General features: G+C 32.2%; 1 long non-coding RNA gene across 1 annotated transcript; it reads left to right on the top strand.

Moving 5' to 3' along the window:
- Positions 1-354: 354 nt before the first annotated feature.
- On the top strand, positions 355-2,011 carry LOC111887932 (uncharacterized). Its single transcript, XR_002848972.3, has 4 exons — positions 355-588; positions 817-915; positions 1,639-1,662; positions 1,763-2,011. It is a non-coding gene; the product is annotated as an uncharacterized LOC111887932 (long non-coding RNA).
- Positions 2,012-11,811: the final 9,800 nt, after the last annotated feature.

The following is an 11,811-nucleotide window of genomic DNA, read 5'->3' as shown; positions in this document are numbered from 1 at the left end:
TTAGGGTCTTGGACCCTATTTAATGGACTTAAGTCAACTCCAAACCCTCTTGTCCTCATTCTCCATGTCACACTACAAACTAAATGACATTTAATAGCATAATTTTTTAATAGCATATTTGGTTTGTGCCACTATAGTACACTTTTAGTGGCACTTTGTTTATGCCACTATAAAAGTTAATACATATAATGGCATTAATCATATTGTGGCATTGGATTTATAGTTATTCATGGCATGAAAGGATATCCGTAAAAGTTTTATATATAATATGTTATATTTAGTTTAAATTTTCATAAAATACGTATACAAAATCAATGTACTCATTTTTTCGAATTTAAAACCAATGACTTGTTTGAGAGAAGTAACCATCCCAAAAATTACAAAAACCCCTCCTCCTTCGTTTCCAGCGGGAAAATGAAATCCCAAAAAATTTGAAAACCTCGCCTGCACTTTGTTTATCCCAAATTCATCGGTTCAAAAAGGTTGTGAGAGAATCTTGCCTTCGTCTGTGGTTCGCCTTGCACTACTACTTCACCATAATCTTCCCTGCGCCGATCTACTTCGCTTTAGCTCACCCATCATCCATAGGTTTGTTTTGTTTTCCCTTTTTACCTTTTAGGGTTTCTCCAAATGTCTGCTATTTTTTTTAATTATGTTTTGTAGTGATAAACTCTCCATTGGACCGACATTTTAGTGTTCTGCTACATTTTGGCTAGTATTTTTGTGATATTAATATATTTTTGATGGGTTTCTTTTTATGGGTATTAAAAAAGCTGGATTACATCTCCACTTTTAGTCTAATTCATGTTTTTTAAGGCTACAAGGGAAGTTGTGGAAGAAGTTAAGAAAGAAAAGATAAGGTTACTGATGCTCTTCACGCTACAAGGACAAATGTGGAAGAAGGAATTGTTCTAGGTAAGTTCTTCTATTTTAAATATTGAATATATTGATGTTCTTAACATAATCTATTTTGATGCTCACAATGTGTTTGCCAAATTGTCTAACAGAATGTCGTACCTAAAAATCTCAAGTAGTTTAATGCCATTTTTCGCTTTCACTATCGACATTAATAAATTGTTTTTGAACATCATGCTAACTCCATTGTGAAATTATTTGATTTTTATCAACATGGTTAACTTGTCCGATGTTTTCACAATTTTGAAAAGCATTTACCCATTTAATATGTGTGGCTTACTAGATTCTGATTAAAAATTAAAACAAGTGTAAGTTTACAATCATAACAATTATTAATTTTAATATGACCAATAAGTATTATTGCTTTACGTGACTCATGTTTTTTGCAATAAGAGAATAGCCTATAGAAGGATGGTGTGCTTTGTTATCTGGCTTATTAGCTGTAGTGTTGATCACGTAAACTTTTTTCCAATAAGAGGGCACCCAACAAAAATTTTATGCTTTGGTATTCTACAACTTTTGTGCACTATTTAGCCTATGCATCATATGTGGTTTTGGTTTTAATGGTATTCAATGTTTTAATCTAAGTAAAAACGACTTGTTTAAAAGAAGTTAATGTTTTTTCAAGGGAGTTCGAGAGACGACACCGAATGCATTAAAACAATACACACTTTTGTAGATGATATTCTTATTGGCTAATAACACTCAAGTAACTTATTTCAGGGATTATGGGAGTTGCACTCGCAGGTATTGCTTTTAAACTTTTTAGAGCTAATTATTATTAAAAAATTATACAACTCTTTTAATTTATCAAAATTTTGTATGATGTATCATTATCATATGACAGGTAATTATTCGCTAGATGGACCAACAAGAAGAGATTTTATGCAAAGTTCATCCAGAATCAAGTTTTGTATTATTTTCCCAACAAGTACTTAATTTGAAAGTTTTACGTTTCAAGTGATTACCAGTGCAATGTTAGACTAGTGCAATGTCACACTTATTAAGCCTTTTGGAAGATGTTTTTGTATCAGATGTTAAGAAAATTGTTGTATGTCAAGTTAAGTTTTAATTTAAGTACTTTTTTGGGTTTTTATTTATTATCTTAATTATTTTATTATTAATAATATTTCATTTAAACTTATAACAAAATTGGACATAATTTTCAAATATAAATGTTTAAATGTAAAAAAAATGATGCTAAAAGCTGGAAAAATTGTTTTTTAGCAATTATATAGTGGCATAAAAAAGTGCCACAAAAGCCGAAAATGTTTTAGTGGCATAAGAAAAAGTGCCACTAAAGCCCAAAAAGGTTGCAACGACACAACCAAAAAGTGTCACTAAAGGTCTTTAGTGGTAGCACTTTTAGTGACATATTTTTTTGTGCCGTTGATTGCCAAGGGGGGTTTTAGTGGTACTTTTTTGGTTTTCAGTGGCACTTTTTTTGTGTCACTAATCGTTATTTTATTTGTAGTGTCATTAAACCCTAGATTCGAAATCGTAGCCTTTGTTTGAGCATTCTTGAGGTTTTTGGTGTGCCTTGGAGAAGAAGGAGATCTTATTAGAAGCATTGCTTGGCTTGGAGCTTGTAGATCCAAGCTCTAATCATCTTCATTAACTTCCAGGTAGTATAAAGTTTCTAACTTGATGACTCTATGTGCTAGATCTAGTCTAGGGTATGTTTTGGGTTCATTTTACTCCTTAAAGTCATCCTTGTGAGTATGAGCTACTCGAAGAGCTTAGAATGTTGGATCTTAGCATTTTTGAGGTTGTGGGTGCATAACAATGTCATCTTGTGGGGTTTTACTACTTCATGCAAGTATTAATAACCTTTTATTAAGATTAGGAAGCTTAGATTATATCTTGGACTCCATTAAGCCATGCAAAGTCATAAAGTTAGGAACTTTATGACTTAAGACACCCCTTACGGGTCAGATCTATGTTTAGACGTTCTAGACTTAACCCAATAAGAGCTTATTATGGATTTTCGGTCTCTGATAAGTACGTTGGACGTATGTAGGAGTACGCTCAACGTAATGTGTGGTTCATGCATCGACAACTTGTATGTTGGGGTGAGTATGCATGACGTACACTTCTGGTACGCGGGGCATACTCTCCGGGGGCTTTGACCCTTTTGGGATGTGGTATATGAGATGTTGGACCAATTATGGGAAAGGATACAATGGTATTTTACCCTTTAGGAGGATAGAATATTGTTTGAGCCTTGGATTTTGGGAATTTATCTTAATTATTGATTAGGGATAATTTGGCTATATTCAGTGTGAGGATTCTGGCAGCAACAACTCATATGTTCGGCTATCTTGGTTTGAGGTGAGTCTCCTCACTGTACCCATGGGTCGAAGACACTAATGCTGGCTCACTATGATATGTTATGCTAGTTGTCTTTATTACTCTTACATGGTATGTTGGGCTAGGCCCATTTGTATGACGGACTAGGCCCATTTGTATGTTGGGCTAAGCCCATGGATCACGAAGGGCTAGGCCCATTGTATGTTATGTAGGGTGCTACATGTCTCTACGACTCTTGCATTTGTATGCTGGGCTAGGCCTAATGGTATGTATGGTATGTGGTATTTTGGAGAACTCGCTAAGCTTTGTACTTATCGTTTTATGGTTATGGTTTCAGGTACTTCCAGTTCGAAAGGGAAGGGTCTGACTTGATCGCAATGCATCCACCTATGTTTCCGCAATATGATGATTTTAGGATTGTACTCTGATGACTGCTTTATTATGTTACACTTTGAATGTTTGAATAAAAGATAATTGATGTTTCGGTTGAATTAAAAATAAAATTTTTACCTCATAATTTCCAAGACGTTACACTAGCCGAATCAACATTCGGATCGAGAAAAAAGAGAAAAAGAAGGGGGAAGACCACCGTGAACCACTGCTTAATCTCTTGCTGCTCATGTTAGACCACAAACCTGGAATTCTCTTGAGCTTCTGAAACGCCATCTCCTTCTTTCTTGGCGGCTAATAGGGTTTAGGAGATAAAATGTTTTTATATACTCATATTTGACAGTTACAACCCATAAGTTTTAAATATTTTGCATTTCAAACCTTCTAATTTTTTACCTCTTACAGTTTATGTATATAATTTTTTAATAAAAGACATCTATAAAAATTAAAAATTTAGTTTTTAGAACAATTTTGTAATTTTTTAATAAAAGAATTCTAAGTTTTTTGATATCAACTTGTCTTTTAAATAAATTATATTAAATTTTTAACAAAATATTTCAAGTTTTTTAGTTTATATAAAATAATATTTTATTAAATAGATTTAAAAATATTAATAATTTATATATTAAAAAGAATATTTATAAGTACTTAATAATTAATTAATAAATAAAAGTAAAAAAGTAAATATTATTATGTAATTATGAGAGTTGATTATTACGATAATAATGAAGGGGTATGAAAAGATTATAAAAGAGTACCCATAGATGAACCCATTTTCTTTTAACTAAATGTATAAAACTTAATGATATTGGCTAAAAAAATACTCTATTTTTCCATTTAGACATCTTATTTGATTTTTAAAGTTTTTTTTATGAGTAAATTACACAAATGGTCCTTATGGTTTGTTGTAATTTGCACGTTTGGTCCCTAATTTATTTTTTTAACTCGGAAGGTCCCTACTGTTTGTTTTTGTTGCGCGCTTGGTCTCTGTCTTACCTAAAAAAACTATTTTGCCATTGATTTTTTAAATAAGGTGGGGTAGGTAAGGTAAGGTAAGGTAATGTGAGTTGGAAGTGGGGTTGGGGGTGTGTTTATTTAAATAAATTAAAAAATCAAGGGCCAAATAGTCTTTTTAGGTACCAAACGTGCAATAAAAATAAACTGTAGGGATCTTCCGAGTTAAAAAAATAAGTTAGGGACCAAACGTGCTAATTACCCCAAACCATAGGGACCATTCGTGTAATTTACTCTTTTTTTATTGGTTGAATTTGTATTGTTTTTAGAAAAAGTAAATTATAAATAGTTTATTATAAGTTAATTTTTAAAAAAAATTGCTGATGTAAAGGGTGTCAATTTAACAACACCCAACTTTATCGAAACGGTTTTCAAACGGAAAAGCCTTGCTTTTAACAAAATTTCATTTCCAAAATCAAAAAAATCTGAACTATTACAATTGAAACCTCTTATAGAAACCTATTTAAAAATGATGTCTAATTTAAAAGTGATCTTTGTGCACCTCTACTTGGCAGAGTAGGTCTAACTTAAAACAATTGGCCCAAGATGGTCTAGGAGGCTAATACAGAATCCTAAATGCCTGAAACATCTTCTTGATTATCGGCCCCATATGTGGGTATACCAAAATTCTTATAACAATTAACAAGTGTCAAAGTGGAATAACTTTATAAAATCAACTAGTAGTGTCTATTATGCAGTAATTAAAGTTGTAATAAAATCAAATATTATAATAAAAAAAAACATGTTTGTTTACCACAAAAATAAAATAAAGCCTTTTTAAAGAAATATGACCGCTTTGCTAGTTAATCTACTTTTCATTCCATGAGAAAGTGATATATTTCCTATTCCATAACAGTAATGCTCTAAAAACAATTACGAATTTCACTTAAATTGTTATTTTTCCCCAAAACAACTGAATATACTCAACTATTATAATTATATTTTGAGATTTCATGGTATTAAATCATTTTAAACAAACTCAGCGATTCATTTGATTTCAAATAATTGATCACTGACAATGCATCAACAGTGAAGTATGAATTTTCATAAAAGGTGTCTTCACTGAAAAATAGCATATGTTGCATTAGTTATTCACCAAAACCAATAGTTCTTTGACAAATAATAATTAATATCATATAAATAACATTTGTTTGTATAAATAATCACTGGTGTTAGTTAACCTATTATAATTAAACAATACACGAGCAGGAATAAAAGTAAAGGAATCCTTTCTAGAAAGGGAGACGTAAACAAACGCTGTTGGTTGGTGTTTGTGTCAAAGTTTAAGCAAGCAAAGTCATAAAGGATAAAGTTAGATATAAAGATAAAGATAAAGGCATAAAATTCACATTCCTTCCTAATTGAAAAGCCTATAGTTATGATATATTCAACACAGTTTGATCAGAAGTGAAAAACCACCCGCGTGCATAAAAGTGCATTTTATTGGATGAGTCAAATATGGCTATCTGATACCTTTTTAGCACTTTTGAATACTCTGATCTCATCATACTACTCTATCTTTGGAATCAAGTTAAAGCTTCACCTATTTTTTGTCAGCAAATGGCTATGGATGAAGACAGAAACTATGTATAAATATGGATCTGTGATTGTAGTAGATTAAGACATCGGCCTCGTACTTTAGTGCACCTTATCAATATCTATTTGAAGAGCAAATTATTACCAAAGATTTCAGCTCCAAATGTCACCATATACATGTACTGATAAAATGATGAAAAGACATACATAATGCACTTTATCTGAATCTGATAAGTGTTATTTCTTGAAGTGGGAATATATGAAAGGAATGGCATATAATTAGTGCTTGCTTTTGCCCCAATTTCCAATTCATAGTCGATGGAAACTGCTATGGCACTACAAGAAAGCACCAACGTCACAATCCATATAGTACATGCAACATGCTATTAGTTAGAGATTAATGAACATTCGATATAGTGCCTGATACAGTAGAAAAGTCACATTCCCTACATTGATTCATGCCCTCTCATGTGTATACTAATGATTCTAGTTGGATTGGACTTGATTTTTTGATTTTCAGAGAATCGTAAATGTGTATTTATGATATCTTATGTTATTTTTTGACCTTTTTGAATATAACTTACATATGATTTATATAATACATTACCTCATTAACTAGAATGCCGAAAACTGATAGGTTTTAGGTTGTTCATGATATAGATGAGTAAGAATAATTGGTACGTGTAAAGTTAAACTTGCATGCGATCCACTACCATCCATTAGTCCTTCAAACATATTTCATGATATGTTCCCCAAGCTTATCGTAGCAGTAACAACAAAAATACCTAAAATCCCGTTGTAAATGGGGTAAGGGAGGGTTAGATGTACGTAGACATATTTTGCACTAGAGGCAGAGATACGGCTTCTATAAATGACCTCCGACATAAGATGCCCATAGTGGTATAATTTTTATTTTGAAAAAAAAAAAACAGGGGGGGGGGGGGGGGGTGGGGGGTAGTAACAGGTAAATAGACAATAATTAAGCATGATGCATAAATTAGGTAGGTATATACTCAATTACAAAGTACAAAGACTTGTTAGGGAACAAACTTGAAGTACAATGTTAGTCACCCAATATATAACTTCTTAATTAATACTTACGTCTATTTTTAATATTCTAAATAAATACAACAGTCAATTGGTGCTTGAATATCACAGATCATGGAAGTAAATAAAACATTATCATTGTACTTTTTGTTTTTGATCCCGCAAATCTATTCTATTCCTAAGCTAACGTCTAATTCCACCTATGTCCACGACATGACTTAAACTCTCAATCTCAAAGAGGAAGGGCAACGCCTGATACCGCTAGGTTAGAAACCTTTTGGTAATATCATTGTACTTCACTCATTGGATATTTCAAGTGCATGCTCGTAAAAATCTCAAAGTTTTTGAAGTGGTTGATCTCATGAGTTTTATAGGTATGTATATTGATAAAGATGGTTTGTAAGTACAACAACAAAATCTTCAAAAATATTACTTGAAACTTCTAATCTATAACAAGTTCTCTAATAAGTTCCAAGTCTTCACACACTTCAACTATTTCCACGATAGCTCAAAGTACTATTTAGTGCTATATTTATTTGATCCTAAGTCAGTCTTTAATTTATATCTGTTTGATCTTATTTTACTCTTTAGCTACTCCAATATCTTTAGCAAACTTTCCTATACATGCTTGGGCTTCAACTGTTTACGTCAATAGCTAAATATCTTTACTTGTCGACAACTCTTTGTCTTTAGTGAAGCCATGGCTATATCAATTTTAGCTAATGACTAGCTCAAACACTAAGCATATTCATTATTTGATAGTGTAAAACCTGACTTTTAGGGTTAATTTTCTTTTTATTTAAATAAAATAAGTAAAATATTACTCCCTCCGTCCCAAAATAATAGTCTACAGACAAAAAACACACAGTTTAAGAAAACATTAAATACCATTAACTTTATTAAATGAAATGACAATCTTACCCTTATGTTGCATTTAATTCTATGATAGTTGCATTTAATTTTATGGTAATTTAACTAATAATGAGGGGCATTATGGTAAAAGACATATTTATTTTTAGAAGTAGGCAATTATTTTAAGACAAACCAAAAAGGAAACATGGACTATTAATATGAGACGGAGGGAGTATAATAATATTAGACTAATACAAAAATTAGCTATGGTCATACCAAAAAAACCCAGATTGCGTATAGCCACATTTCTTTTTCATCAGAAATGTTACCAAAAGTTGTGCCATTTTGGGCACCATCCGCGCATTTTAAAATTTAGTGGATGTATTATATGAAAAGTAATGACCGTAACATAAAAGTGTGGCTATAGAGTAGAAAATTTTTGTTCTTGTAATCTATCATTTTATCCAATATTACGATCGTAAACCCTTTCTAGACACATTTTAGTTATTTTAGTTATTGTCTTTCACCGATGGTCACAAGGATTTATTTTCACTTTGGTGTTTTGATAATAATTCGTGACAAAAATTGTTCATTATGACTATTGATTATTTTTTATAGACACAAAATTAAGCGAATCATGATAATGTTCACAGAATGACCACATAAATTTATTTACACTGCGGCTTTTTGCTAATAATTCGTTACACAAAAACTTGTTCATTATGGTTATTTACTATATTTTAGAAACACACAATTAAGTGAATCATGGCCATGTTCCTAGCATGACCATATGAATTTGTTTTTGATGGGTTTTGTAGGTTATAAAAATTTTATATGTGGCGGAAAAACACTTAAACCCTTAAGTTCACATGCAAGCTAGAAATGATCTATGTTTTCTCTATTAATAGAAACTAATTATGAATATCAAGAAACCCTAGGAGAGAGGCTACAAAATTGAAATTCATACAAAATTAGGGTTACATACCTTTTGATTATTATTGCAAATAATCAAAGTAGAATCCTTCTTCAAATCTTGGAAAGCTAGCACCAAAGCAATGAATGCCTCTAATGACTTGTACCCAAAACCCTAGTAGCAAGAAGACTTGAGGAGATGAGAGGCTTGAGAAAATTTAGGCTCTAAGAAGGCTCAAAGGAATGGACGAAAATATTGAGAGCCAGGGAGGTCTTTATATAACTGAAGGAAACTTGAAGCCAAAGATAGAGTTTTCAGGATATGATCCAGATTAATTAATATAATAATTAAGTTGTCTTATCTCCTTATCCTAAGCCTCATGAACGAAATTTCTAGGTTATCCAAGCCAAATTTCGTCCACCCCCATTCGATGGGGGTTTTAGAGGTTTCCTGCTTCAACTTTCAATAAATAACCAAACAACCTCTGTACTTTTAATTAATTCAATTAATCCCAAAATTAATTCCAATTAATTTCTAATTAATTACAAGTTAATTACAATTATTTCCTATTAATATATAAATCATATAATATATTAATAAACCATATATTCCAATTTGTTAATCATATAATAAATTAGCAATTCGGCCTCTCTCTCTCTCTCTCTCTCTCTCTCTCTCCTTCTCTCCAAAGGTCATTCTATCAAAATACTATTTTTGAGGGTAACCCAAAAATGACTTTGCTTCTAATTCAAGAATATACCAATTTAGTTATTAGATTAGACACCTTAATCCAACAGTCTCCCACTTAGATAAGTCTATAACTATAATTGCATGTATAGAACTTGAAATAAACAACAAAGAGTGATTTCCAAAGCCACTACCAAACTCTGATTCAAATCAGCTATTGGCCCTAAGATAAGAGAATAGTCATTCCTTCGTTCTTCAAGATATCATATGGATACGAGACATGGATTAGAATCAATCTCAATGTCCAAAATTATGTTTCTCGATTTTCACGATTTGTAAAGACTTTATTGGACTTCAAATTGAACACATCAATTAGTCTTGGTTGGGCCCTGAACTATATAGTCAACATCAAATCATCGAGGGACCCAATGATATCGCTTTTCCTGTTAGGTCAAAAGGAACGAATTACATTGACTATGTAGTCATACAATTTACATATCAAATAACACATGGAAGTACCCTTTATAACACCTAGTTACGAGATGTGTGAGTAAACCAATGCATAACTGATCTGTAAACTATGAACTAAATATATATGCTTTAAGAATAGTAGATATTATTGCCTTAGAATTAATTGTGACAAGAACCATGAAGTAATCTCTAAGCGTGGATTTATCCAATACTTAAAATCCCTATTTTCAAAGTACTCATGAGTATTGTAGCAATTCAATTTGCAATGTCTTAACCTTAATTGTAAATCTACAATCAATTCATGACATTTTTAATTCACTACTTACTTCCAAAGGTATGAACGAATGTGAAAGTTTGAATAATTCAAATTACTCAGGAAGTGTAAACATACAAAAAGAAACACAAGAATAAATAATTGAATAAGGCAGTATGATACTCATAAATAATTGTCTATTATTCATTCACCAAACCAATTACGTTTATTTTGTTACAAGTTTCAAACATATCACTTAACTACTAAAACTAATATCGTCTCTTAGGCCTATGCTCCTAGCATGCTGGTAGTGTTTGACTCTGCTCAGAGCCTTCACGAAAGGATTTGCAACATTATCATCTAATGATACTCTCTTCTCCAGAAGGTGTCCTTGTTCTACAGGATGTCGAATATAATGGTACTTTATGTTGATATGATTGGATCTACCATGATCCTTTGGTTGTTTTGTTAAAACAATCGTGCCTTCATTATCACCAGATAGTTCCATGGGCTCCTGAATAGTTGGAAGAACTCCGAGATCTCCGATAAAGTTCTTTAGCCAAAGCGCTTCCTTTGACGCTTCACTCATTGGAATGTACTTAGACTCACACGTGGAATAAGCCACAGTGTCTTGCTTGGAACTTTTCCAAGTAATCGCACCTCCATTCAGTAAGAATACCCAGTCAAACTGCAAAAAAAAGTTGTCGCGACCTGTTTGAAAGCTGGCGTCACTATAACCATTCACTCTTAACATATCAATGCCGTCAAGAACTAGGAACATGTCTTTCGTTCTTCGCAGATACTTAAGAGTATTCTTCACCGCAATCCATTGGGCTCTGCCAGGATTTCCCTGAAATCGACTAACCATGCTCAAAGAATAAGACACATCACGGTGAGTACAAGTCATTGCATACATGATCGATGTTGGGTTTTGTATACTACAACAACCTATGGTTCATATACAACCCTAAATGCTTTGGATCTATGTTTTCTCTAATTATACATGCAATAATGTTTCCAAATCCTAAAGCCTAGAACTAGCATACAATTGACATAAACAACATAAAAGTGAGTTATATAATTACCTCTTTGTTGTAGCTTGTAGTTTTGGCCTTTAAGAACTTAGCACCTCAAATGGTTCAAAAACACCATGAACAAATGGAGTACTTTTGAGAGAGAATATGAAGCACTAAAATTTGGCTATGCTTCTCCAAGAATACATGTTCAACCCATTTTAGGCCAGAGGGGTGTCATATATATAGTGTAGGAATCCAAGAGTCATGGGTAAATCCTAATCCATACACTTGGGTTATGATCAATGTTTCATATGGGCTAACTCTCCATGGATACTTACATAAACTTAGCCCATCGTGGATCAATAGCCCAAACAATATATATATATATATATATATATATATATATA

The sequence above is a fragment of the Lactuca sativa genome, chromosome 4, assembly GCF_002870075.4.
Source record: "Lactuca sativa cultivar Salinas chromosome 4, Lsat_Salinas_v11, whole genome shotgun sequence".
NCBI classification, from domain to species: Eukaryota; Viridiplantae; Streptophyta; class Magnoliopsida; order Asterales; family Asteraceae; genus Lactuca; species Lactuca sativa.
The sequence above is the reverse complement of the archived record's forward strand: the minus strand, read 5'-3'. Positions and strand labels throughout refer to the sequence as shown.